This window comes from Odocoileus virginianus, chromosome 6 (assembly GCF_023699985.2).
Source record: "Odocoileus virginianus isolate 20LAN1187 ecotype Illinois chromosome 6, Ovbor_1.2, whole genome shotgun sequence".
NCBI classification, from domain to species: Eukaryota; Metazoa; Chordata; class Mammalia; order Artiodactyla; family Cervidae; genus Odocoileus; species Odocoileus virginianus.
The window spans coordinates 72,968,382-72,995,407 of record NC_069679.1 but is presented as its reverse complement, the minus strand read 5'-3'; the positions used below and the strand labels follow the sequence as shown (position 1 = coordinate 72,995,407).

The 27,026-nt window shown below is 49.3% G+C and overlaps 1 long non-coding RNA gene across 1 annotated transcript; it reads right to left on the bottom strand.

Moving 5' to 3' along the window:
* Nucleotides 1-9,561: 9,561 nt before the first annotated feature.
* Nucleotides 9,562-20,143, bottom strand: LOC110146171 (uncharacterized). Its single transcript, XR_002316429.2, has 3 exons — nucleotides 19,991-20,143; nucleotides 13,402-13,653; nucleotides 9,562-10,630 (listed from the first exon to the last, which is right to left on the bottom strand). It is a non-coding gene; the product is annotated as an uncharacterized lncRNA (long non-coding RNA).
* Between the last annotated feature and the right edge of the window lie 6,883 nt (nucleotides 20,144-27,026).

Below are 27,026 nucleotides of genomic sequence, written 5' to 3'. Positions count from 1 at the left end.
TAAACAAGCCGTCACACCTGAGCAGTACCAGGGAAAGGCTAGGAAAGGGAAGTCCATCATCTTGGGACCGGCTCCCCTTTAACTTACTCTCCCAGACAAAGCAGACCTGAGGTGTTGATTTTGGCAGCACGGGGCTGGCCTGCAGATCAGTGAATGAAATTAAAATCTTGAGTGAATGGGAAGAAGGATGTATCTCCAACACTAACAGCAATCAAAGGGTTCCTGCTATGGTCAGAATAACTAGCGGGTGGCAGAGGAAAGACAGTTGTTATTTTCCAGGAACCCAGAGGCTTCACGAGTAGTCATGGAGTTGGCTATGGCCACAAGAGATGGAAACATGGCTTCATTCTGATTTCCCTGGATGCTTATCAAACCCAGGACATTGGAGTCCTTGGTCATCTCTTTGTAGTGAGCTGCAGCTGATGCTTAGTTCTTTCTGGGGTTTGGGTGGCTCTTAAAGTGGATCCCCCAAGCTTCTGGGCTGAATCACAGCTAGATGGGCTGTTGCCTTGAGGAAAAATTTCAGCTCCTTTCCTCAGAGGTATTTCCCTGACACCTTGTCATGATGATGCCAGCCCATGTCTCCTCAACAGATCAAAGCTGCAGAAAGACCCTTAGGTGTTCCCCTCCAGGTCTGATACTCGCTATCCCAGTCAGGGTAGACAAATGTTGCTGGATCCTGGCAGGATCACGTGTGCCTCTTGGAGATGGCCAGAGGTGGGCGTGGATACCGCAGCCATGCATTTGCCTGCTCCATAAAGGCCTGGTTTCGACAATTCCTAATGAGATTCCCCCTCCACCTTGAAAGTTCTATTGTTTTAGCATCCAAGCTGTGTCTTCCAGACGACCTCTCACACCCGGAAGCAGCCCAAAACTCTTGTCAGGTCGTATCTTGAGTTTGGGCTCCAAAAACTGTCATCCAACCATGGGAAGATGGAAAAAAAAAAAAAGCCGAACACCAGTCCTGACTTTTGGGGGGTCAGGCTGGGCTCAGGGGCTTGGCGTGGTGGGGAAAGGGGGCCAAGAGAGTGGTTGGCACAAAGTTATGGAGAACTCTGGAAGCAAAGCCAGAGACTCTGAGGATTGAGGCCCAGGAAAGTCTGGCACCAATAGCCTCTGGGTATTTAACCAGGAACAGTCTTTCTATTTTTCTCAGCCTTGGCAGTAGGTCAGGGCAGCAAGCAGTTCTAGCAGGGTCCACATCCTTCCTATTGTCTCCACCCCAGCCTTGCTCCTCGACCCAAACATCTGCTTCAGATTTGGGCCCTTGCCTTCTCGCCATTTCTGTACCAAACCGCGGGTGGCAGGGCCGAGGGGGCAGGTCTGCAGGTGTGGGGCATGGGAGAAGACAGGAGAGCTCTGGGGAAAGCTGCTGGAAGGTTTTGCTTCAGGTGCCGCAGAAGGGTCTGAGTTTTGTTTTTTTTTTTTTAATGTGCCTATGTATCACCAAAATCTAACCAGTTAGCTGTCTTCCTCTCAGGGTAGATGGAGCAACCCAGGGCAGGAATTAGGACCAGCTGGGGAAGTCTCCGGGCATCACATGGACAGTTTTCAAAGGTAGCTCAGAGTCACTCCAGAAGGAACAAGTGATTAGTGCCCACAGCGAGCTGTGGGGAGGTGCTAACGAGGTATTAAACTCTTCTCCGGCTAGCAGCTGTGGATGACAGCCCGGGAACCAGAGCAGTGGAACCAGCAGCCTAGGACTGGAGGTGGCAGACAAGGAGAAATGAGCCAGTACTAGCAGCCAGTCCCAGCAGCCTCAGAATCTCACTAGAAGGGATTTCAGTTTCTCTGGTACTTGCCCTGAAATCCCAATCAATTTTAAGTGACAGAAACATCCCAAGAGAAAATGCAGGAGCATCTAGCAGAGTAATCTCAAAACTTATAAAAAAAAAAAATAATAATAGCCAGCATCTAACGCCATGCCTAGCCCTGCCTGCTATGTCTAAGCACTGCCTGTATTAACTCATTTAATCTTCACCTCGGTCTATAAGGTAAAACCAATTACCATTCCCATTTTAGAGATGAGGAAACTGAGGCACAGAAAAACGACTCACCAAGGGTACATGTCCAGTGATGAGTCTAAGGTGTCAAACGGGCCCTGACGCCTTACATCACACAAGGTCAATGAAAGTGGAGTTTGGGGGCAGGACAGTCAAATGCAGTGTTCTGTTCAGCCTTCAAACCAGAGACAGAGTGTGCGGGCCTCTGATTTCTGGGGCCACAAAGAGCCCATCTGGCAGGTCTTCTCCAGCCAGTGCTCCGCTTCCCCCAGTCCTGGGCCTTCTCAGGCTTTGGCTGCCCTTGGAAACTTCACTCTCCACCTCTGCCTGCAGGGCAGGTGGCACTCTTCCACCTCCAGACCCAAACCAGCCGCAGGAGTTTCTTCGGGAGTTGCCTGGGCTCCTGGACCCTAGTGGGGAGTGGAAGAGGAGCTACGGAGCAGGAGCTGGCCACGGTCCGAGGACCAGGAGTCCCATTAAACTCCAAAGCTCTGGGGTAGGTGCCAGGCCCATCGCTTGACGGGAGAGTTCAGGGCCTCACTGAAATCCAGCTCGCCCTGGTAGGCCTCCATTTTGCATATGACAGGCCTCAGGCCTCTCCCAGCTGCTGAGCTGTCTGAGGAGGCCCACCTGACCAGGCTGGAGGCCTGAGGACAGCGGCTTTGCAACCGTGGTAAGTGGGGGCTGACCGTGCTCGGCTCACCCTGCTAGGTCAGTGGCAGGGATGAGGTCATCCCGAGGGGCAGGCGTGGTGCAGGCAGGGGGTTCAACCAGCGTCAAAGCCCCCCCGAGAGAGAGAGGCTGGAAGGCAGGAATGGCAGTGCCAGCATTTGTAGCAGCTTCTGTGATTCACAAAATAGTGTTCACAACCTTTATCTCACTTGAGGTTCACGCTCCCTCTGTGGGGTGCACCGTGTGTTTGTTAGAGTCTGTCTTTTCAAGTTAAGAGAGATTGAGCAGTTTATCCAGAGTAGAAGTGGCAAGGTCAGAATTTGAACCCGAATCTTCCAAATTCAAATCTACAGTAAAACCAAAGATAGCTGTGGATATCTGTTTTACCATTGTTAATAATAATGATGATGTTGACACCTCACTTAATATGTGTCAGGCTGTGCTAGTGCTTTTCACGAATTTTCATGAATCTTCACATCGCTGACACGGGCGGGTTTGAAAGACAGGGATGCTGAGTGGGATGAGAAGGGTGGCAGTCCTCTTGGGGCCTAGCCTGAGGATGGCTAAGTCCCTTGGTCTTTCTAGTCAGCAAAAACAAGCATGGAATATTTTTCAGAAGCAGCTTTGGTTTAAAAAATGAAGGAGGTGTATAGCTGATTCATTTTGCTGTTCAACAGAAACTAACACAGCACTGTAAAACAACTTGTACTCCAGTAAAGATTAATTTAAAAAACTGAGATAAATGAAGAAAATGCAAAAAGAGGTTTAAGTGGACTTACTAATATTGATGTCTCCTGCTATGACGTCCAAACTCGGGTCAAATGCACTGTGAGCCCTGACCACAGGCCTCAACTTTGCCTGGAGGATTTGGGGGTTGAGAGGCAGCAAAGATAGGAGAGCCCAGAACAACAGCGAGCCACGCTCCTTACACACATACACACACACACACACACACACACACTCGGGGTGGGACTGAAACCCACAGATCTTACAATGTTACGAGAGTCTGGCCACCAAGGCCAGATGTCCTGAGAAGCTAATGAGGCTTATACTTAGGGCCTCTAACTTGTATGAGTCCCTTCCAAGATTATGTAATTTTTCAAGGTCATAAATTTTATAACACTTGGAAAGTAAGGTTTTTATACTGTAGTAGGTTTAGATCATTGTCTCCACCCTAGTTTCTCATCTGTCACACCTCCCTTCACATCAGGTGAGGGAACGTGGCTGTGGCATTTGGAGGTGTGACTAAGGGAATTTGAGTTGGGGATACATCCAGTTGGGTTTACTTTCATATACTCATTGGTTATGCTGTGAAAATATCCATTTGGGTCATGTGTAATGCATTTATGTCACGTAATGTATTTATTGCTAGCCAGTTTGGTTAGAAATGGCTTTCTTGGGAAACTTGTCCTGCAGGCCGGTGTTTAAGACTCTCTAGGTGGTGCAAATTTGATCCCTGGTCAAGGAACTAAGATACCGTATGCCGCTCAGTGTGACCAAATAGAAGAAAGAAATGGCTTTTCTAGAATATTCCCATCACACACTGTGAGGACTCACCTGACACAGTGACAGGTGCAGAGGCAGAACCTTATCACATCCTGCCTCAGAAGTCTGCAGGTGGAGGAACAAGGGTTGAGATGGACGGGGTCAGGAGCCTGTCGCAGGCATTCTTCCACACGGCAGATGGTCAGAGCGCGTTGAGATTTTCTGTTGTCTGCAGCTTGTAAAATTTAAGGAGCCTGCTTTAAGAAAAACAATAAAAAATTAGGTAGAATATTTACTGAGACTAAGAAAAAAAAAATCACAAGTCACAAAGTGTTAAGAAGCTAGCAAATACCACAAACATCACAACGTCCAGAAAAATAATCCAGACCAGCATCTGGATCCGCCCCTGCCAGCACTGCATGTAGGTCTGCCGTTTCTCCTCTGATGGGATGTGAGCAGAGGGACAATAAAGATATTTAACTTCAGCAGGACTTCCCTGGTGGTCTAGTGGCTAAGGTTCAGTGCTCCCCAGGCAAGGGGGCCTGGGTTCCATCCCTGGGTTTCAGCTGTTGAACTAGATCCCACATGCCACAACTAAAGATCCTGTATGCCACAATGAAGACAGATGATCCCGTGGGCCTCAGCTAAGACCTGGTTCACCCAAATAAATAAAAAAAAAATTAAACATTAAAAAAACAAACAAGATCTAACTTCAGCTTACCCATTTGGAGTTCCCAGGAGAGAAAGGCGACAATAATCAAATATGAATTTTAGCCATCTTTTGGCACCCTGTGCAGGCCCCTGGGGGTGGACACAGATACTCCTGAAGTTGGCAGCTCAGACGGTTTCCTGAACTGAGGGCTAAGAGCTACAGGCACACTTCCCATGGCCCTGGCCTTTGCCGAGCTCAAATTGAGGGAGCAGAGATCTCCGCAGAGTCAGAAGGCTACTGGGACTGATCTTAGGAACTCCGGAGGACCCCCTTGGGCCAGAGGGAGGCTCTGCAGGAAGACTGGCTCCCACAGTGCAGGGGACACCTCCTAATGTTTACTTGGCACTTGGGTGTTTACTTCACCCTGCTTCCCCAGATGTAGGCCCCGCAACAAGGATTTATGTGAAAGTGGAATTCTTCACGATCTTCCCAGGAGTGGGGGAGGGAGATTGAGAAGAGAGAGAGGCCGAGCCAGTGGGGATGGGAGGTCAAGTAAGAGGCCACAGGAGGTGGGAAGGGAGTGGCCCAGCGTGCCGGGAGCTTGGGAGACGGAGGTGTTTGTAGCCCTCACCACAGCTGGGGGTTAGGGGCTGCCCACAGGGACTGAGGGGCTTCCCAGGTGGTAAAGAACCCTCCTGCCAAAGCAGGAGACGTAAGAGACACGGGTTCGATCCTTGAGTCTGGAAGGTCCCCTAGAGGGGGACATGGCAACCCACTCCAGTGTTCTTGCCTGGAGAATGCCATGGACAGAGGAACCTGGTGGGCTACTGGCTATGGGGTCGCAAAGAGTCAGACATGACTGAAAAACTTAGCACATGGCACATAGAGACTGAGGGAAGGCACTTCGCTGACCTCCACGCAGGCAGCTGGGGACAGGTTCCAGCAGCCGGGGACAGGTAGGTGCTGACGGGGGTCCCGGAGTGACACGGGGCCCCGAGGACATGTTGGCAGGGCACCAACAGCACACGCTGGGCTCCCGTCCCATCTGCCACTGCTAACCCCTCTAGCTGCCTGCTTCTTACTCGTGGTTTGTTATCGCAACCAGTCACCATGTATTGATGATCTCAGTGACACCTCAAAACAGCTCCATGTTGCCCCCATGTCGTGGGTGCAGCAACTGAAGCCACAGACCACTGCGGTGACCCACCACAGGCCCTTCATGCCCACCACCTCGGGCCTCTCCGCCCGTCTGGTTCCTCCCTGAGCCGAGGCACTCTGTCTCGGCTCACCTCTCCTACCTACTGCCTAGTGCAGCGTGGGCACAAAATAGGCACCCAGTTCATAAAGGGTTCCAGAACCAAGGGCTCGGCCATCTCACTAAATGCCAGGCAACCGGGGACTGTGCCTCCTGATACGGCACCATGGCGATGCCCCTCAGCGCTGGCCCAGGAATGACAGGGCACCCCTGAAAAATAAAGGGAAAGTGAAGTCGCTCAGTGCCCTGAGCAGAGGCTTGGAGAGTGCCGGCGGTTGGGGGGGGGGGGGGGGGACGGGCCCCAGGACGGGCCCCAGCTGTATTCTGACAGCACCCTCATTCACGTCCTGTAGGAGTGTTTGTGAAATTGCCCTCTAACCATCCTGGTCTCCTGGGAGTGACAGCAGCTTATTTGGGAATAGTTTTCAACATGTCCCTCCAGCTCCCACCAAACCGCGTAGCATTCTCAGCCAGTATATGAGTTTTTATCATCAGGGTGGGAGCTCGCGGGCAGTCTCTGGAATGTGCCCCCAGTGGTCCCAAGGTCCTGCCTGAGAGCTCAGAGGGCTGTGGACGGCCCCATACAGGAAAATAAGGCAGCTGGAGGTGGAGCCATAGCAATTGGATAAAGTATTTAGACAGCACACAAGCCAAAGGAAAAGCACATTGGCCTTTGGAGACTGTCTGAGGCCCTGCCGGGGTTGAGAGGGACGTGTTGCTCCCAGATCTTGGGAGAGCACTGAGGGATACCAAGCCCACCCCATCCGGTCCTGCCTGCCCCTCACCTGGCTCTGTGTCCTGGGTGGGGGACAGTGACCCCGGCACCTGTCTGGGCCACCTCTCACTGCTGCAGGAGTCGGGTGGGGGGGTCTGGGCCAGGAGGCAGAGGGAGATGTCACCCTAAAGGGGACCCCGAGCTGGGGAGGGGCCGCAGCCAAGCTGCGCTTGCAGGCCCCCAGGGAGCTCCAGGCCGGTTGCCACCTGCCCTCCCCAACTCAGACTAAATATCCAGCCCTGCGGGTAAGTGAGAAATTCTTGGCCTCAGCCTGCCCAGGCCTCCCTGGCTTCAAATCGTTTTCCTTCATGGAACAGGGGCCGCAGTCTGCCCCCGGCCTGCTCTTCCTGTCCCTCACTCCAGGGGCCCGCGCTGACTGGCAGACTGGTCTGAGCAGGGAGGGTAGGGGCACTAGGGCCTTGGGAGGCAGCCAGGAGCGGGGCGGGAGGGCCGAGCAGAGGCTGAGGGCAGACATGGAGTCAGAGACTGTCTGAGACCAAGACACGGGGTGAGGCAGGCCGCGAACGAAGACTGGGATGAGAGAGACTGGGGCGGGCGGGGGTGGCGGTACGCAGAGATAAAGAGAGCCAGAGGCAGGGAGAGGCACAGAGGGGACGGGAAACAGAGACATCCCATGGGGATGCCAGAGAGGGAGAACGGTGCAGGAAGGAGAGACAGAGGACGGGGCCCTGAGCTGGGGCTCCCACATCTGAGCGCAGCCGCACCCATCACACCTCTGCAGGGAAAGAACCAAGCTCCCCAAGGTGGGCCTGAGGGGCTGGTGCAGCGATGCGCCATCTGCTTCCCGGCTGCACCCCGCGCCTGGCGGATGTGCACCCCCCAGGCCTTTTCTCCAGAGCCACAGTCCACTCCAGACAAACCTCGGCTCTGCACTGGGAGCTGCAAATCCACACGGATGGCCTGTGGCTCTCGAGTTGTGTGGACTCGCGTCCTGTAGGTTCTAGCAGCGCCACTGTGTAATCAGGCAAGACAGGGGAGACGGTGGAGAAGGGGAGGAGATACAGCACCTCCCTCCCCGGCTCTGAGCTGGAGAGGACTGGGAGTCCACGCTGAAAGGCTCTGGCAGGTGCCCCGAGACCCCCGGACCTCCCAGGGCGTGACGACGCTGCGGCCAGCTGTCCTCCCCACGTCTTGGGGAGCGATGCGTGAGAGCGGAGCCCCCAGCTGTCTAGACCGGCCAGGGCAAAGCGAGAGGCACAATGTTCTTGACAAACGACACTTAGAAACAAACAAAAAAAGTTTGAAAAACTAATAAACGGGCTCTGTAAACGAGTCCAGGCCCGAGCCTGGCGTGTCTCCCTCCCACTACTCTGCTGTGGTAGCTGCCCATCCTCTTGCAAGTCTCCTTTCTCTGCTTCTCCCCTCTCTGGGCCCAAGCCCCACCCTCTCTGTAGGAGCTTTTTGATCCAGTCCTACCACTGCCTCTCCTCATTAGTCTATTCATTTAGTCATTCACTCACTCATTTCACCATCCATCCAATAATTCATGTATTTGGGACTTGCCTGGTGGTCCAGTGGTTAAGACTCTGTGCTCCCAGTGCAGTGGGCCTGGGTTCGATCCCCGATGGGGATCCCTGGTTAGGGAACTAAGATCCCACACAGCTCTCAGCACAGTCAATAAGTAAATAAATACAAACAATAATTTATGTATTCAACCACTGATTCTTCATTCAGTGTTCCTTGAACAGTCCCCTAGGCTTACAGTCCAGTTGCTGTGTACCAGATGTTTGTATCCTCCCCAGAATTCATATTTTGGAGCCCTAATCCCTAGTTTAATGGTACTTGGAGGTGGGTTTGAGAGGTAGTTACGTTTAGATGAGGTCTTGGAAGTGGGGTAGGGGGGAGGTCTCATAACGGAATCAGTGTCCTTCTAAGAAGAAGAAGAGGCCAGAGCTCGCTCACCCTCTCTGCTGTATGAAGACACAGCAAGAAATCAGGAAGGTGGCTCTCACCAAACCCTGGATCTGCTGGCCCTTGAGCCCCGACTTCACCGCCTCCAGGCTGAGAAATAGATTTACATTGCTTGAACCACCCAGTCCACGGAATTTCATTACGGCAGCCCAAGCCGATCAAGACCCCAGTCAGTCAAAGAGGATGATAGAGTGAAAGTTAACACGAGAGGGGTTAGAGGCCAGCACAGGAAATGTCGTAGTCAAGGTATGATGAAGCAGCTTAGACAGCAAATTCCTGAGACTCTTGGAGAAGGAAGATGGAGATTTTCCCAAAGGAAGTGGAGGTTTGGGTTCCCCTGGTCTGCCCTTAGGATGTAGCTCCTACGAGGACTTGGAGGCAGGAGAGCTCCGATGTCCCCAAGTTGCAGGAAGACCCCAGGGACAGATCAGGTGATGGAAAGGGAGGCAGGCTTCTAGGCTGTGAGCCTGTGTGACTCCCGCGGTGGCCGTGGCTCCCTCAGCCCTGCCCTCCGGGCAAAACTGAAGGCTGGGGATTCAGCCAGGCGCTCCAAGGTGAGGCCTGGGTGGAAGAGTTTGGGGGGTGGGAGGGTCTAGGTGAGCATGAGGGAGGTGCTCCAGCTCTGGAGGGAGGTGGAGGGGAGGCTGATGACTATCCTGGGGCGGGGGTCTCCTGGAGAGGAAGCTGACGCGAGTCGGCCGGAGGTGGGAAGTGGGGTGGAGTGTGTGTGTGTGTGTGTGTGTGTGTGTGTGTCAGGGTGCTGGTAGTGGTTTACACCTGGGGACGAGGCAGAAGATGAAGACGTGCTCAGAAGAAGAGCAGAGGCTCAGAACAGCATCCAGCTTTCTGCTTAAGCATCAGCTTTCTCAGGACTGAAGTAAACTCAGGACTTCCTCAGTAATGAGCAGTAAAAGAGAATGTGTTGGCTGCCTGCCTGAAAAGTGGAGAACAGGACAGAGCCACGGTCCATTCTCAACACCATCTGGACTTGGTTTCCCTCCACTCTTGGCTCCACCCTCAACCGCAGTGGCTTATTCTCAGGCCAAGTCCTCTGCCCCATGGCTCTTTGCTCACAGGTTCTAACCATTAGGAGCCTCAGTGCAAAAGCCTCTCTGGTGCTGAGGGGATGTATCCTGGCCTCAACTAATCCCTGTGGCTAAGGCATAATGCTTTGATTGGCTAAGATCTCCATCCCATGACACCACGAGGAAAATTACTTTCACCGGAAAAGTGTGAATGGTTTTGAAACACAACTGTTCCCATCGGCCCACTACTGTCTTAAAAAAGTATTGCAATCTTTATGTTGGGCTAGACTATTTTTGCTCCAGGAGAAGGTAAGCTCCATGAGAGCAGAGACTAGTAACATTGCTCGGTGGTGGAAACACAGCACAATAGTGCACGCTTCAGCAGGCTGTTATTTGGTGGAAACCCCAGACTACTGGCTAGTGATTATTCACTGCTCAGTGTACCTTAGACCGTTGTAAGCAGTTTAAACATTTAAAGTTATTTAGCCAGTACGCAATTCCATGGCAAGTTACTGTTACCATCTGATGGGGAAATAGAGGCACAGGAAAGCTACACAGCAAGAAGCAGACCTAGGGTTCTGATCCAGGCATCTGGCTCCAGCACACGTGTTCGTAAGCACTACCTCATAGAGCTCAGCAGATGTGGCAAGTCCACATGTTGGATTTTTAGGGCAGATGAATTTCCCAGACTATAATTTCTATGGATACTGCTTTATCTTTAGGTTAAGAGTTCCTCCAGCTTTCCTCGACTCTCAAAGGGGAGTAGAAGTAAGTGATTCTGTGAAACCTGGGAACAGCTCCTGCTGTTCCTGCCAGCTGCTCTGTGGTCACCTAAATGGAAAGGAAATCCAACAAAGAGAGGATATCAGTGTATCAGTGAATACAGCCGATTCACTTCGCGTTACAGCAGAAACTAACACAGCATTGTAAAGCAACTATACGCCAATAAAAAAATGAATTGGATACAGCTTCCTAGTTGGGGAATCGCAGAGGGGCTGAGTCTCTATACATAAACCTTCTTTTTCATTCTGTCAGTCATTCAAAAATATTTACTGAATCAAATGAGACGGGAACATCTCATGGTACTAGAAAAGAAGGAAGTCTTTGGGAAAGGATGGGGCATGGCAGAACAAGAAGCCAACTTGTGGGAGCTTCCAGTGGGTGGAGCAATGTGAACAACAAAAGAAAATAATAACACTGGATTGTAACCCATAGAATAAAATGAGTAGCCATGAGTTCCAACTGAAGTCTAAAAAATACTGGGAAAAAAAAATGAGGAAGAAGGAACAGCTTTTTTTTTTAATGGAAGAATTCCAATAAATATAGAAGTAATGAAGGAAATACAAAATTACCATTAGGCAAACACAATAGTAATAATCATTGGCAAGATCCACCAGTGATGGATGCTGTAATCAGTGGGGAAAAGTTTGAGGAGAATCGGGATATTTGCATAGTTTCAAAAATTCTCCCCCTACCAAGAAACTTACTAACTACAAAGGGAAGGAGAACAGTAACTTTACAGTAGTGAAACCCAGTGGAGAAACCCAGCAAACATAAGCTTAACCAAGTGATCAAGTTTCATGTCATCAGTAACAGACGTGTTCTTATATGGTGAGGAGGATCCAGCATTGCTTCCATGGTCTTTTTACCCAAAATGCATGACCTCAATCACAGGAAAACATCAGACCTACTCAAGTTGAGAGAGACAGACTAAAAAAATAACTGAGAGGCACTCATTGAAAGAGTCAAGGTCATGAAAAACAAGAACAGACTAAAGAACTATCACAGATTAGAGGAGACGGAAGAAGCCCAACAGCTAAATGCCACTAAAGGTCCTAGAAGAGAAAGACATTAGGGGACAAACTGATGAATTTAGAAAGGGTCTGTGGTTCTGTTAATGGTCTCATAACTCTGTTAGTTTACCCATGTTACTTTGGTCATTGTGCCATAGCTACATAAACTGTGCCCATTAGGGGAAGCCAGAAAGGGCATGTGTGAGTATCATATTAATTTTGCAACTTCTTTGCAACTTTTCTCTAAGTATAAATCATTTCAAAACAGAAAGTTAAAAATGTATATTTTTTGAGCACCTACTTACTGCTGAACACCAGGGATACAAAAACTTGTACAAAGACAGCTCTGCTGGAGACAAATCCTGTTTCCAAGGAGCAGTGTTTCTCAAACTTTGATGTGCAGTCAGGTCCCTGGGGACTTTGTTAGTAAGCACATTCTGCTCCAGTGTGTCGGTGATGAGAGTTTGCATGCCTAACGAGCTCCCAGGGGATGCTGTTGCTCCTGGTTTATGGACCACACTTAGGGTGACAACGACTGGAAGTGTAACAGGAGAGCAAAACATACACACACTGGGCCACAGCGAAAGCTAGAGAGCGCGCTGTGTGGTGAGACCTGGAGGGCGCACAGACGGGAGTCATCGGCTTCTCATGTGGGTTCCTGCTCAGAGAAGGAGCCTCCAGACCATTCACTCCAGGCTATTCACTCCATCTGGCCTCAGCATGTTGCTCAGAAGTGTTGGCCACTTCTTTCCAGGCTGCCTTAGGCTGCAGCCTTTCTGAGCCTGCCCAGGTTGGAGTTCAGTGAGAAGGGACAGGTGTGGCTCTACTGACGCACTCAGAAATTCCATCAGGTCTGCAAGAGCCAGGCCTGGACCTGGGGTTGCACACATGTTCCCGTTCAGACCTCTGTTGGCCAGCACCGGCCTCACTTTCCCTGGAGCCATCCCCTTAACCAGCTCCTCGGCAAGGAAGCACTGTGGGGCCCCCTGGATTAAATTCCACCCCTGTGCCTGCCCCAGCCCCACCATCTCTAGGGCTTAGGTGTGATGTTTGAGCTTCTCCCTAAGGCTTCTGTGAAATCCTACAGGCATGTAGGCCCACAGGCCCTTCTGCATTCATACCTCCCAGGGCAACCCTACCACAGTCCTGGCAAAATAAAACCACTTCCTCAAAGCACACCAGTGGTCAGTGTGGAGATGATCATGGCAGGGGTGATGATCAGTCAATCTCACTCTGGCCAACCCTCTGCCAAATCTCCCAGGGGATCTGTTGCCAGCCTTTCTCTCCATCCTGATGCTAGACGCTCCAGGAGGACCTCACAGGTTCCTGCTTATGCTCCGAGTCCTTTCTTAAACAGTCAAGTTTTCCAAACAACACTACTTCAGAGGGGAAGCAGTCCCTTGTGTTCTAAGGATAGGGGACTTCCTGATGTCCCATTTTGCGGTCCCATGAGATTTCAGGGATCACCATCCAGCCTAAAACATATCTCTCTCTCTCATTTGAATTGAAGTAAAGTTAATTTGCAATGCTGTATTAGTTTCTGGTGTACAGAAAAGTGATCCAGTTACATAAATACATACACATAGAAATATATAATATATATTCTTTTTCATATTCTTTTCCATTATAGTTTATTACAACATACTGGCTATAGTTCACTATGCTATATAGTAGGACCTTGTTGTTTATATATGTCATACATGGTAGTTTGTATCTGCCAACCCAAACTCTTAATTTACCCCCCACCCCTTCCCCCTTTAATACCAAAATTTTGTTTTCTAAAACATGTCTCTCTTTTGCTTTACCCACCTTGTCCTTTCTTCAGGGTCGCATAGAGCCCACAGCCTCCAGAAAACTTTCTCTGACCACCTCAGCACACAACGACATCTCCCTTCTATCCCCTGTAATATAGTCTTATTGTCAGATGCATCATCAGAGGTATAGAGTTTAGAGGTTTTCCTGGCAGGTTCTGAATGTAGCCGTCTAGATTCAGATCTCAGCCCTGCCATTTGGAGTTGTGTGACTTTGTTACTTAATATTTCCAGGCCTTGGTTTCATCATCTGTAAAAGGGAAATGAAAATAATTCCTATCTCATTGAGTTGTTAGGAAGATTAAAAAGATACAATGTGTGTAAGCGACCCAGACTGCAACCTGGCGTGCAGTAACTACTCGGTAAATATTACTCACCGATAGCTATTGGTATCAGCTGTTCAGTCAGTGCGTGTGTGCGTGCCAGGTGGCTTCACTCATGTCTGACTCTTTGCAGCCCTATGGACTGTAGCCTGCCAGGCTCCCTGTCCATGGGGTTCTCCAGGCAAAAATACTGGACTGGGTTGCCAAGCCCTCCTCTAGGGGATCTTCCAGACTCAAGGATCGAACCCACGTCTCTTACATCTCCTGCATTGGCAGGTGGGTTCTTTACCACCTGGGAAGCCCAATCAATCAGTACCTAATTTTATATTGTTTTATATCGAGTGACTTCGGGATGTGATCACAGGAAGCATTGTGATCACAACAACAACATATCTAATGATGATTATGTGCCCAGCGCTGGGTTAAAATCTTCACTCACAGTATCTCCAGACTTCAGGAAACATTGGTCCAGCCATTAACCAATGAAACATTGTGGAAACCATAACGTGTCATGAGGGTAATTTGAAATGAAAGACAAGTACAAAAGTTTCAACATATTGGCTTGTTTTTTTTCTGCTTTGCTTTGTTTTGGTCGACATAAGTTGGCACTAGAAAACAGAGAAATGAAAGGCACAGACTTGCCAAGGTTTTTCCATCCTTGTCCAGGAGGAAAAGTATTATAATTCTTTCCTGAGCAAGTGTTACAAATCGATCAGAGGAAACAGTGGGGCCAACCTGCAACCCTTCAGTGTCGAGTTTGAGTAGCTTTGTCAAACACCTTCATGAGACCTAAATGAGGCCTGTTAGCTGGGAGAGTCGTGCCCACCACACTCATCTTCTATGTCTAGGTGGTTAACTGCAAAGTCTTGTTTGGCTCCTAGTTCTGATGCTTATAAGCTGTGTAACATGGACAAGTTGCTTAACCTCTCTGAGCATCTGTTTCCATATTTGTGGAACGTGGATAATAATAACTGTCTCATCGGTTGCCCTTGAGGATAAAAGAAAATAACATATATCAAGAGCATAGTATAGTGTCGGACACTTGGCACAACTAGTAGCTGTCATTACTTTCCTTATCTTGGAACGTGAAAACTGCTTTATAAACTCCTCTCTTCCCAGATTCTTGGCTTTTTATATTTTAATTTTGTTCTCTTTTCAAGTTTTCTAGATAAGCTCCTTTTAAAAAATTCTAGCCATGTGTTGGCTGAACTTTGGGAAAATGAACATGTCTAGCCCTAGAACAGTGGGTGAGGGCTGCCCTTTGAGCCTGGTCAGCATGGTGGAAGCTAGAAACCTGGGGAAACTGAGGCAGGTGGTGATGGGAAGATGAGAAGCCGGCTATTTGGGTTTGTGGGGGACCATTTCAGATTCTGTTCTCTTCTCTCATGGGGATGTGAACCTATAGTCTTGCCTCCCCAACAAATGAGAAGCCCCTTTGTTTAAAATTCTTAAATACCCTATGCCTCCGTGTCTCCATCCATAAAATGGGGGTCAATGACCTAGGGCTGTTATGGGGATTCAGTGAGATAATACACATAAGTGCTTTACCACAAAGCCTGGCAAATAATGTGTCCTCAAAAATATTTGCTTTTCCTCTTTTACCGTGTGGTGATGCTGAGCATCACTGGACATAGAGTGAGGCCCCCCGCGTCGTGGCTTCCATTCCCGGTGCCATCTGCCTTGATTCCCTGCAGTCTGCAGCCACTCACACCCTCAGCCTTGTTGGTCCAGCTGGGAGGTGATGTTGAAAGCAGGTGATGCTGTCTGTTCGGGCACTCTGAACTGTTTCTGGACCTTATGTCAGCAGTGTTAAGGGAGCCAGGTTACAGCCACACTTAATGAGGAAAACAGGAGCTCAGTGCCTGCCAGAGGGCAGCGGAGTAAAGAACACCAGCCCTTCCTCTGGGGGAGACGCTGTCTGCCCGGGCTCTTGGCTGGGGTGTGCTGTGAGGTCTGGCTTCCCTCTTTCTCTTTTCTTTTCCCGACCTCAGGCCCTCCCCAGCCACCATCCAGTCCAGCCTCTCTAGCTTGGAGATGGGGTTTAAAACCATGGCTAACTAAATGATCGCTGAGGTCTTTCCCTTGTTTTCTCATTAAGTCATTCCTACAGTCCAATGAGGTAGGTCTCACTATTATTATTTTTTAATTAACTCTGCCTACTGGACACCACCTCTTGGAAGGTTCCACTAGCATGTCATAGTCTAGAAGTATTCATCCCATTTTTACAGAAGGGAAAGTGGAGTCTCAGGGAGGTGATTGTGATCTTTGCTGCAGATGCCACAGCTAAAACGGCGAGCAGCAAAGACGTGAAGTCAGGCCTCTGACACCTGCTCCCTCATGTCCTTATATCCGCCCTCCCCTGAAGACAGATGGCAGGATGACAGAAGTCTGACGCTCACAGAGCAGGAGGGAGAAGGTTGATGTGGCCCAGTTCTGCCATATGCGGGTGAGTGCTTAGTCACTCAGTCATGTCTGACTCTTTGCGACCCCATGGACTGCAGCCCACCAGGCTCCTCTGTCCATGGAATTTTCCAGGCAAGAACACTGGAGTGGGCTGCCATGCCCTCCTCCAGAGGATCTTCCTGACCCAGGGATCGAACCCAGGTCTCCCACAGTTCTGCCATACACCAGCCTTGGCTGATGAAACCACCTTCTAGGCCCAAGAGACCTCTCTTCATGGCTTCTTTGGATCCAGCCTGGGTTCAACTACGTCCACCTCCCCCTTCACCTTCAGAACCTTCTCACTGGCCTGACCTGCTTGTCCTTTGGCCCCTTGCAGGGCTGCAGAGAGTTCGGCCATGCCTGTGTGCTTAGACCCTGCTGGGGGCTTGGGGTACTGCTGCTGTCTCCAGGCTGGTGGTTGCCTTTGGCACCTGTCCCAGGAATTGCAAAGGTCAGCAAGGGTCTCAGAGAGGCCAGACTCTGGGGTTAATTAGATGAGGACAAACTGGATTGGGGCAGGAAAACCCCCACTTCAGCTCAGATCCCAGACATGCACCACATTTCCCATCACCAGGTTCTACTTCTACTTCCTCTCAGGCCCCTGCTCCCCAACCCTTTTCCCCTTGCAGCTCTTCTCTAAGAGCCAGCAGACTGCTTTCTTCTCTAGCCCGTCTTCGCTGGTAGCTGCCCTTCCAGCCCGGAAGAGTGACTGTACATGTCAGGAGGCGCCTCTGTTCCCCATGGCTTGGGAAAATACCCTACAGCTGACCCTGACCCTCGGGTGAAGAGGAATGTTGAGGCCGGAGCTTGAGCAGGCTCTGCCATCCTGGCCAGCAGCCTTCCCCTGACTGGGGATGAGTGATGGGGAAGGGTCTGGGAGGGGAGGGTCAGGGACTCTGGCAGCAAGCACAGGGGGAATCTTCTGAGAGCCCCAGGGGCAGGCAAGGGACAAGATCCCATTCTTGGAACCCATTCCTCATGCCAGATGCTGGACTGGCTCCTGAGGCTCCTTCTTGAAGCATTGAGACGTGCAGTGTTCTGGGAGCCTGTCCCTAGATCACACCCGGCCAGCCTTCTCTCCAGGGAGGCTGGGATAGGTGCCCAGAATTAAGAGAGAGGATACTGGGGGAGTGGATGACTGTCAAGACTCAACTCTTCTCATCTGAAAATGCCAAGTAGAGCTGGATTAGGGGTTTCCAAGCTGTTTCTGATAAGCTGCATGCTTCCTCTGAGATGCCTTGGAGGCTACAGGGCAAGGGGATGAGTGTGTGTTGGGGGGTAGAGAATTGGGGGAGGGCGCTTTTCAGCTGGAGTGGCTCCCCAGTTTCAATGTCATCACTGAGTTGGCCCATGAGGCCCTGGTGGTCTGGTGCCTACATCCCTTCATCTTCGTCTGAGCTACCCTGCTTACCTGGCTCCCCAAAAATGATCTACAACTTCCTCCAACACAAGTGTTTTCTTGCCTCTGGGATTTTTCTTGTAATGTGTCTTGTCTGGACCATCTTCCCTCTAGCTCTTTGCTTATGTCCTACTTCTTTGGGGATGCCTCCCCCAATATCTCTCAACTTGGTGATAGGCCACCTAGCTGCATACAACTTTTTCATAGCTCTACTTCAGTTGTAACTCATTATTGATCTACTTACCCAATTATTTGCTCAATGTCTGCCTCCCCCACTAGACTGTAAACTCACAAGATTTGTGAGGCTTGGGTCTGTGTTGCTCCTGCTGTGTCCCCGAGCACAGCGCCTAGCACACAGTAGCCACTCAGTAAGTATTTGCTGAATGCTGAAATACTGCACAAAGGTTCTTGCTACTTTTTGAAAAAGTTCGAGAAGCACGGACCTACAGTCTCTAGGCCCTGTCCAGTTTTGATTTACATATTTAAAACTTAGGTGCTGTTACTTTCACCACCAAAACACAATATTTAATGGGCTCTTCCCATTAGAACCTTACCTAGCTTTTTCTGAACTTCCAGGGTACTCAGAAGGGAATGATGCGGACAGTAATGGGAAGGAAAACAAAAGAATCCCAAGAAAGGCAAGGTAAGAGCCACCCCCTCCCCTAAAATCAACACTGGTGAAGCAGGTGGGGGTGGGGAGGGCTGCCAGGTACAGGACCCAGTATTGAGTCCCAGGGCACACCTGTCCTATGTTCATCAAGCTGCCTGGTGGGGTAAGGATGGGTCACCACTTAAGCCATAATGACCACAGCTCTCAGGCCAGCTGTTTGCTTGCCTTTGAATTGGTGTCTGACCCTATGCTGTCCCCAGCCTGTTCCAAGCAGTTGGGGAGACTTCCAAGCATGTCTTTTGCAGGCCAGATGTGTGTCCACTGGCTGTGAATTCCTGCATGGAGAACAGGTGGGTGGTAATGATTCTAGCAGGAGAGCAGAGCGTGACTGGAAGCTAAGGAGACAATTCTATCAGGCTGTCAAGAACAGAAAAATAGTGTTCTTTCCCTGAGCTTGCTTTTACAGGGGAGAGAAAGAGATGGAATCCAGGGCTGGAGAAAGAGCCTTGGCCCCCATGGCAGATTCTGGAATCTCCTGCAATTTCCCATACCCCACCCCACTCATCTCCCTCCTCTGTAAATCGACATGCCATGTGTAGTGAACATCTGTTGTATGAATATGCCCAGCACTCCTCCTTCCTTGGATAACGGAAACTCAATTTTCCTTTAGGGAACTCTGCCTTGCCAATTCCAGGCATTCCTGGTGAGGCTGTCAGCCATGGGGATGCTCCCCACCATCCACCTCAAAGGGTGGGCACAGGATCCCAGACACATCCAACAAACTCTCTCCTAGGGAATTTGAATCTGGGATGGAGTCACTACTGACCACAGAAGGCAACTGGCTTAGAGCCACCCTGGCTTCTATAGCTGCCCTGGTCCTGGCTTCCCAGGCCTGGTTGTTGAACACCTCCTTCAGAACCCTGTCTCTTTTGAATAAACTCTACCCCTCCTCCAAAGTTTACTGGAGTTGGCCCCTAGAACTTACAGTCAAAGCTGATGTGTAGCCCATATGCTTGTATCCCCTGTTTTCTAGCCTTTCCCCTTCCTCTTGACCCACTGGCAGACCCATTTTCACTTTCCACATCCTGAAAACATTAGTATTTCCAAACAATTTCTCCTATCCAGGTCTGCTCTCAGGAAAGAGTCTACACCCATCATTACACTTCAGAGTGAATGAAAACATTGTCTTGTTCTTCTAGGGGAAGATGGATTTCCAGCTCTGTGTCTAAATATTCACTGAGTGCCTTTGTCTCTTGTTTCAGGAGTGAGAGGTACTCACGAAGAGGTGGGAGAGACACTTTGGGGACAGAGTGGGCCTTCCCCCAACACCCTGAAATGGGTCCTGACCACTCCCCACCCCACACTCATCACTTGCATGCAGTGGGAATGACTTTCTCCTGCAGTTGCTTACATCTTGATAATTGTGAAGCTGCTCTGATACGTGTTAAATTTCTTTCCCACTGCAGTTGCCTGCTTCAAGCTGTAAGATCTTAATTCAGTGCAGCTGAGCATTTATAGTGTGCAAGACCCTCAACCATTCATATCCAGGATACAAAGGTGCTTAGTTGATGTTCGAGGTCTTGTTGAGCAGACTCTACCCCACCATGTCTCCTACATGAGCTGAGTGCTGCTGAAGAGCTGAGTCAATTGCCCTGGGACCACAAAGAGAGAAGGCAGCAGGGAGGAGAGGCCCATCATCTAATCCACCCAGTTTTTCTTTCTTGGTTTGTGCATAAATAGGGATTCCTTGGTGGCAAGCAACAACAAGGACTCTGACTAATTTATACATTAAAAAAAAAAAGAATAGACTTACCGGAAAGATTTTAGGAGTAAACAGAGTAGAAGAACTGAACAGGTAAGTATCGGAAAGGTCAGGAATTCAGGCAGCAACATGGTTCTCAGGCCCAGAAACTCCTTTGGCGTATGTCTGTTTGGGGAGCTGAGATTGAGTGTTCCAGTTATAAAGTGTTGGTCTCTGGGTCAAATCATGGGAGAGAATCTGATTGGCCAGTTTGGGTCATGTGCCACATGGCCGGTATTGTGATTGGCTGCCCCATCAGAATGGTCTATAGAAGGTGGAAGGACAGTTACCTAAAGGAAAATGGATGCTGATACCAGAATAAGAGAGAAGGGGTGCTGGGTAGACGAAACTATGAAGCTCTCCTTAGTCACAAACTAGAAGCTGATTGATACCTTCTCTGCTGGATCCACCTTTTGACTTGGATTGTTCCCATGGCAACAACAAGCTGAGCAAAAGGCTATATAACCAATGAAAATCACTTTGCACAGAGCAGATGCAGTCTCTTCATGTTGCAGGTGGATAAACTGAGGTCCAGAGACAGGAGACGCTTTGATTGTAATCTGCAGCCAGTGCTGAACGAGGAGCACACAGAAAGTCAGACTGGACCCCTAGGCTTCTGCCTCTGGTAGAAGTTTTCCACGCCAGCAAAGGAGTAGGGGTGAAGGTCCCTGTGGATGCCACTGGGAAGGGTCCTAGGGTCCTGTATGGGAAAGACTAAGGTGGATGCTCCATGAGTATTTGTCCAACTGCCCTGGCCCCACCCTGGTGTTAGGAGGCAAAGTGGGCTCCCCTACTTCAAAATTGCATGCATACTTAGTCGTTCAGTCACATCTGACTCTTTGCGACCCCATGGACTGTAGCCCACCAGGCTCCTCTATCCATGGGATTTTCCAGGCAAGAATACTGAAGTGGGTTGTCATTTCCTCCTCCAGGGGATCTTCCTGACCTAGGGATTGAACCCGCGTCTCTTGCATTCCCTGCATTGGCAGGAGGATCCTTTACCACTGAGCCACCTGGAAAGCCCGTGTCCAGGGTTCAAACAAACATACCAGCATCGAGTCCCCATATCCTGGATCCCTGCAGGCGGGACCTGTCTGGGGCTATGTCCAGCTTCTGGCTTTGGTGGGGCTTTCTGAGCTGGCTTTGGGGTTCCCAAAGTGACCCTTCATCCAGGGCCTCTAGACAGTCCACTGCAGAGAATGCCAGGCTCAGGCCTCTGTCCTGGCCTTGCCCCTCTCTGCTCGGCCTTGCCAGGTCCCTGCAGACCCAGACAAGGCCCGTCCCCCTTGATGTTTACAGTCTGTGAATACTTGTGGCCATTTCTGCTGCCCCGGCAGGACTGGGAGGACTCATCCATCCTGCCTGCCCTTATTAAGTCAGTCGACCGTCAGATTTGCCTGCGTTCAGCTACAGCTGACGACCGCCCTGGGGCCTCTTCCCTCCCCAGGGTTGGCAGGGTGCCTGTGCAGCCCCTTGGCTCTCTCTCCCCTCATGCCACCGCAGCTCGGCATCTTTCTAATCCCCTTTCCCCCAGGAGGTCTCATTTCAGCCTCCCTGATCTGCCTGCACCTCCCAAGTCCCTTCTTCTGGAATTTCCAGATTCCAGTTTGAGAATTCAGGGTGTGGAGAGGGGCTGGGCCCTGTGCCCACCCCGCTCGGCCCTCTCCCGTCCAGCTGGCATGGGGAGGCCCTTCCCTTTGCTGGCCTTCACATGCTGGGCCATTTCCTCCTGCTTCCAGCTCATTAGCGCAGGTACGCCAGGAGCCAGACCTGTCTCCTGCCCAACCCTCAGCTCAGGAGTCTGCTCCTGCCTGGGCGGCTCCTTCCTGCTCCCCTGCCCCTGCCCCTGGGTTTCCCACCCAGTCTGCAGCACTTGGCACTCGCTGTCCACCCCTCTCCCCTCCCCCACCCCGCAGTTTCCCTCTCTGGTTTTGCCTGGCCTGGCTCTTTCTCCAGGGTCTGGAAATGGGGAAGCCTTTCTGCTTGGGGATCCAATGGATCCAGCCCAGTCTTCCTCAGTCAACATGGAAACAACGTGAAAGTCCGGGGGCAGGTTTTGTTGGGGTGAATATAAGAGGTCATGACTGCCAGGGCTGGATGGGACTGCCGCAAGCCATCTAGCCCTTACATTGTCTTCTGGAAAAAACATTAAAACCATCCCCATCCCTTGGCACTTTGGGGCAGTTCTTCTTGTATGTCAGAATGAATAGACTGCGGGCTCTGGGAGGCAGTGTGGCATGTAGAAGGTGCCCCACAAATATTTTCTGGGCAAATAAATCACCTTTTGAGTGTCTGTTTTGGTGAGAAGGCAGTAACATAGCTTGTCATCTGCTCCAGGGTCTGCTAAGAAGGACTCCTTCCCCTTTGCAATGGAATAGAGTTCACGCTGGAGCAATGCCAGCAGCTACGGTCATGGTCATTGGCAACTGGGGCCATGCAGAAACTCCACACAGCTTTCCAAGTCCTTTGAAAAAAAGGCTCTTCCAACTTCTGGGTGCTGGTTTTTTATATCTACATCATGGTGGCCATTCCTGGTGGGTGACTAAGGGTATCAAACAAAACTCTGATTAAGAAAGCTTCATTCATTTCTTCTTGAACCCACTCATATTATGGGCTTACCTTCTCCTTCCTGTATTTTACCTCTGGGGGGTGTTGGATGAGAGCGAGGCAGAGACACAAAGGCAACTGTGGCATTGGTCTTTTGGCACGTTTTAAAATGAGCACTGGTCCTTTCTGGCAGTTCAGCTTATCTCCCCTGGTGTCCCAGGATTACTCAGTTCTCTGCACTAACTTTGGTGAAACCTGCTGTTGTATGCGGAGAAGGAGATGGCACCCCACTCCAGTACTCTTGCCTGGAAAATCCCATGGACGGAGGAGCCTGGTAGGCTGCCGTCCATGGGGTCGCTAAGAGTCGGACACGACTGAAGCGACTTAGCAGCATCAGCAGCAGCAGCTGTTGTATGACCACTGACCTCTGAGCTCAAGGGAATTCTCAGTGGCTGAAGAACTCCTGGATGACGGCAGTTGGGTGCCTGGGGTTTCAAGAGTCAGAGCCACTATGGAAAGGGGCTCTTCCCAAAGGTCAGTTCTCAGTGTCTGAGATGAGGAGCCCAAGGCCAAGAGTGGAGAGGAGGCCTTGGGCAAAGAGAGGTAATGAAGTCTTCGCAATACCCTGGGTCTTTCAAAGACTGAAATTTCCTTAGAAGTCTTCCTCTCGCGTAGAAATCCTTCCTAAATGCCCGTCCAGCCTCTCTCTGAATATTTCCACTGTCAGAGAGCAATGGGATCACTCAGCAATGGGATATGTCCTGTTGTTAAACATTTCTAAAGGTTGCATTTACTGTTAAGTGGAAATCTGTTTCCCATGTTTCCCATGTTCCTGTCTCTGGATCTGGAACCATACTGTGAACCTTACTATGACAGACAAGAGTATCAACCTTCCATTTTATGTGACTTCTCAGTAGTTTTGACTAGAGTTGAACTGACCATGCTTTCCTTCTTTGAATCTTCTCTTCCCTTGGATTCTGTATCACTTCCTCCTTCCACTTTGAATAATCCTTTATTATTTCCCTTGTAGGATTATTCTCTTTCCCCCAACCTAAAAAATACTAAATTTTTAACTAAAAAAATAACATTATTGAGGCATATTTTGTCATCATGTAATTAACCATGTTTAAGTTTACAATTCAATTGATTTTTGGTAAATTTACCAAGTTGTACAACCATTACCATTAATCAAGTTTAGAACATTTTTATCTCCCCAATGAAACCTCTTGTGCTCATTTACTGTTAATATCCTTTCACCTACTCCTACCCCGTCCCTTGAATCTACTGTCTCTATAGCCTTGCCCTTTTTGGATATTTCATATAAATGCAACCATAAAATATATGGCGTTGTGACTGGCCTCTTTCACTGAGCATAATGTGCTTGAAGTTCATCAATGCAGTAGTCAAAGTTCATCCATATATTGGTAATTCGCTTCTGTTTATAGTGTTTCTTTGTATGGATATACCAAATTTTATCTGTACATTCACCAGTCTGTGGGCATTTAGACGATAGGTAACCTTTGGTTTTTATGAATAATGCTGTCACGTCTGTTTTATTCATGTGGATGAGGTAGGGAATGGCAACCCACTCCAGTATTCTTGCCTGGAAAATTCCATGGACAGAGGAGTCTGGCGGGCTATAGTTCATGGGGTCACAAAGAGTCGGACACGACTGAGCAACTGAACCCATTCATGTGTAAGTCTTTGTGTAAATATGTTACAATCCTTAACTCTTCTCACTCCTAAGGTTGTCTCTTCCAAATCTACAATTCTAAAGCCCGCACCCACAGCCTTTTTCTCCTGGGCACGCAGTTAGAATACATTTTCCAGCCTTCCTTGTTGTGGTAAGGTACCACCTTGTGATTGAGTTCTAGTCATCGAAATGTGAGCAGAATGGTGTTTACTTCTTCGAGACACTACCCTTAGAAAACCTATGCTATCCTCTGTACCTTTCTCTCCTTTCATTTATTGGCTGAATGACAAGGAGGAAGAATCTCCATATTAGTGCTCCATGATGGAAAGATAGCTCTACATGACCATGTGGATCAGAGCCCCACTTCACATGAATAAAAATAAGCTTACTCTTCTGGGATTGTTTGTTATTACAGTTAACCCGTTATGACTAATGCAAACCTAGAACAACTGAATCCCTCTCTTGCCTGACAATCCTGCAACAGTTGAAGGTTGTCAGACTCTTCAACAAGATTTCTCTTCTCCAGTATCTCAACTTTTCCTTCTAGGTTATTTTTATCTTCATTCAGGTCATCTTCTCCTAGATACATTTCGGGGCTGTAATAAGCCATTTAAGACATGGCAGAAGAATTAAGCACAAAATTGCCATTGTTTTATAATAGTTTGGAGTATACTGATACCCTCCCTGTACTGAACCCTGGATTCTACCCAAGAATCTACTAAAGGTCTGCTAGACCTTTTAGAAGTTTACATTGTTGGTTTATTTCAAACCAGCGGTAAACTAGGATCTTCCTTTTCAACGGTCCCTGTCCACCCCCACCCCTACCCCACCCCCGCAAATAAAGTCATTTCACATGAACTGCTACTAAAACATTCTCTCTCGTTTTCTAATTACTGCTTTTTTTGGACTAAGATGCAAGACTTTTACACTTATCTCTATTAAATCTCAACTTATCTGGATCAGTATAAATCTTGCTTCTATCCTCCAATTTTATTGTTTATTCCTCCAGTTCTATGTCATGTGATAATTTGATAAAAATGCTTTTTCTGACTTCATCCAAATTGTGAGAGGTCTTGTACAGGTCCCAGGCATGTCTCATGTGCTACTGTAGAGCTCAAGGAGCTCCCATCCATTCTTCAATGTGGGGAATCATCGTTTCCCACATAACTGCCTTACTGGAGGCTCCATATTTTCCCCAACCTATCCACATTGAATAGCTCTTGAATTTTGTTTGACTATCATTCAGAAATCTGGAAAAATTTCTCTGATCAGGAACCTCATTGAAAAAAGGAAATGGATTAGACCCTGATGTGGTTTAATTTTTGCAAACTTGACTCTGGTAACCATCACTGCACTTCGTTCTCACTATCCTTTCCACCTGAGACTTGTCCTGTCTTACAGACCCTGCTCAGATAGAATCCTCTCTGGGAACTTCCCTGACTAATTGTCCCATAGTTCCAGCCTGGGGGGCTTTGTCCTGTGTTCAATTGCTCTCTGAGATGATCTCAATCACAGCACTTACCACGATGGGTGTTTCTGCCTTTCCTACTACACAGGAAGCTCCTTGAAGATGGGGACTAAGCTTTATTCTTCTTGGCGATGCTGATGCCTGACAAACGGGTGCTCAATGAAGGATGGCTGAAATGCACAAGGCACTCCCCAGCTATCTGCTTGATATCAAACACATGTGGCTTATCTCACTTTGGGGCAAAGCTATGAGAGAGGCTGCAGGGTGGATGGGCTTGGATATATAGATTATGACACAGGCGTGATACAAGTTCAGCAACATGAGCTTGTGGGATTATAGGAGGGACCTGAGGCCAAAGAAGAGCAAGATTGAGGGACAGAAGTCTAACTGGGGGGCTGGGTCTGCAGGGGCCCAGAGAAAGTGGGGAATCAGACAGTAGAGGAACCTGGTGAAAGTGTTGGCAAAAAGGGACCCAGTCGGGTTGGTGCGTCATGGCATCAGAAGTCTGGGGACCAGGGTCCACCAGTTTTATAAGGGAGGAGCCATGTGGAGGGACAGGCTAGTTGGAAGCAGGGTTGGGGACTGATTTTAAGCACGGCAAATTCACTGGCTTCATATTGACTGGTGATCATTTGGGATGACTTTGAATAGGTTGAAGGAGATTAAGAGCATGCCACTTCCTCCCCACACAAATGACTCCTTGCAATTGACCAGAAGGCATCTGTTCAGAATTCCAGATAAACATTCTGTCCCCTTTAGGGCCACATGGTGGTTTAGATGTGGGGAACAGGTCTATCTGTCTGAGAAAAGGGGCTGACTAGAGCTAAGCATGCCATTCATCGACCCCAGCCTACCGCTCCAGCCTCATCTCCTACCTTTACTCCATTCCTATCCAAACTCCAGCCAGCTGAGTTTCTTGTAACTCCCTTCTATAGCTCAGGTTTTGTCTTCTATCCATGACTTTCCCTCTGAAGTGCTTCTTTGGGGCATGTTCCCCACTCCTACATGGTGAACTCATTCTTAGCCTTCAAGATTCAGGTCATGGCATGGGAGGTGGGAGAAAGGTTTAGGAGGGAGGGGACAGATGTATACCTACAGCTGATTCATGTTGATGTATGGCAGACACCAACAGTATTGTAAAGCAATTATCCTTCAATTAAAAATAAATAAATTTTAAAAAATATATTCAAGTCAAAGTCAGGGCTCTGAAAAATACTCCTGAGCCAACCCCAACTTCTCGGTCAGTGGTTTTTCTTCAGTGTGCTCACCAGACTGGTAATTCCCATCTCACAGGCAATGAGGATGCCTACCTACCTCCGGTGCCTAACACAGTGCCTGGC